The 2,046-nt window shown below is 47.3% G+C and overlaps 1 protein-coding gene across 6 annotated transcripts in view; it reads right to left on the bottom strand.

Annotated features, from left to right (window-relative positions):
• LOC116397008 (centrosomal protein of 112 kDa-like) overlaps positions 1–2,046 on the bottom strand; it is a 46,478-nt gene that overhangs the window by 24,205 nt on the left and 20,227 nt on the right. The gene's annotated exons all lie outside the window — the stretch shown is intronic.

Raw genomic sequence — 2,046 nt, 5'->3', positions numbered from 1 at the left:
CTCTCTCTCTCTCTCTCTCTCTCTCTCTCTCTCTCTCTCTCTCTCTCTCACACACACACGCGCACTCATGTTGACCTCTGCCTCTTGGCAGTGTGTGCTCGCGGCGAAGGCCTGTGGCTCCCTTTGGCACCGGGCCAGTCCCAACGCTCATGTGTGCCAGCAGGTAGTGACGGGCACGGTGCACAGCGGGCAACCACTCCCCTTTGATCCCCTGCCAACAATTCATCACTTAACAAGAAGGGGGGCAGGCGGGGGAATTAAAACGTTGCTGCCAATTAGCTGGGGAGAAAAAAAAAGAAGAAGATGAAGAAGAGATGATCGGGAGAGGCTGGGAGACACAACACGGCGGAGACAGAATAGCAGTGAATGAAGACTGCTGTTAGGAGTTGATTGAGCGGCGCTCGTCTCTTTGTTTATCGGCGGTTTCTCTGTGGGAAGCTCGCCAGCTGGAAGCAAAGACTGCGAGTGTCTAATACGAGATCTGCCTCCGTTCAGCTGGCTGTGTTGTGATGCCAGAGTTTCAGTGAGAGGCTGAACAGCGGAGCGAGGTAATTAGGTGTGAAGTGACGGAATTCGATGGGGATGTCAATGGCTGCCTGTTCGCGCGGTGACAAGGTCTATACAGGCACAGTAGAGCGACCAAGGCCCGAGTTAATGGGGGATGTAGTAGGTCAGTATTTGAAAGGCAGAAAAGTTGTGGATCGACTTAAACTCTGAAAACCCGCTCTCTATACGCCAGTAAGCATTTTGCCATTGATTCTTGCCATTGAATTGAATTCTTGACAACGTCCTGTTCAACAAACATAGAAATACAAAAACACCAGCCACGCAGAAATTCATTTAGAAAGTAAAAAAAAAAAAAGCAGTAATCCTGATTCATACATAAACACACACGCACACACACACACACACACACACACACACACACACCGCTTGACTCTCTCGTCCTGACAGCCACTGACAGACGGACAGCGCTCTAACAAACACGTTTTGTTGAACGCACCCCTCTCTGCCATCAACACCTGAGCTGCGTTTGGACTCTGCGCCCCGTCCAAACACTTCCTGACAAACAGCTCTGAGTGGACACACCTGTCACCACGGAAACACAGGGCCGTCACCAAGGATACCGGGCCTGTCTTCCTGCGCCAGGACTCTGTGAGTGGCAGTCTGCTCGTCCCTCGGGGGCCCCGACAGCAGCTGATGAGAGACGGGGGGAGACAAAGAAGGGTGTAGAAAAGGAAAGAGAAAGAACTGTGTTTGGGGAGCAAATGGAGTCCGTCCACATTTGTTTCTTCTGTTTTACGGCTGACACATTCGTTGTCTCCCTTTAATGCTGCTCCATCTTGACTACAGCTTAGTTGAAGAGCCACTGTGGTAGTTAGTATTAGATTTATTTTAACCACAACTCTCAAGCAGCCAACATTTGCTTGAAAAACATCGACACAAACACCAAAGAAATACGATTTCTTTAAAGACGATGAGAAAGGACGAGACTTTAAACGCGTCTCAGTAGAGAAAACGTTGACATCAAAGTCATACATCAGCATCATCTTTGTAATTGACTGTGATGTAATGAGGTGCGTGTGTGACTCTCTGTACTCTATACAACACGTGTTAGAGTATTCATGGGAACATATGGCCATATTGACATGCTCAGATGTTTCATAAAAACATAAAGAGCTTGCTACTAGCCTATTCTTTTTACCTACAGTCACTCGGGGGGATTTAGCAGGAAGCATTATACATCATACATTATACAGCTAAATCATCTATACACACGTTCAAAATGTCTGGAAATAGATGAAGATATGGATAGTACATGCAAGAGAAATAACCCAATCGGACTGTGACAAATACTAAGGGAAAATCAGAGCTAAATTAAAAGCCATATGTGTGTGTGTGTAAGCACTTTCAAAGAGACTACCTGTGCCCTGCCAAAGGCATTTTTGTGCTGAAGGCACTTTGAGGCTGTATCAGGCTCTTCAATCGCCTCTTAATCCTAGCTGTGTGGAGTGCGGCTGCTTTGAAGTGTGTGTGTGTGTGTGT

The sequence above is a fragment of the Anarrhichthys ocellatus genome, unplaced genomic scaffold (assembly GCF_004355925.1).
Source record: "Anarrhichthys ocellatus isolate YVR2014 unplaced genomic scaffold, GSC_Weel_1.0 scaffold62, whole genome shotgun sequence".
NCBI lineage: Eukaryota > Metazoa > Chordata > Actinopteri > Perciformes > Anarhichadidae > Anarrhichthys > Anarrhichthys ocellatus.
Note: the sequence above shows the minus strand (reverse complement) of the source record. Positions and strands in the feature narration are given on the sequence as shown.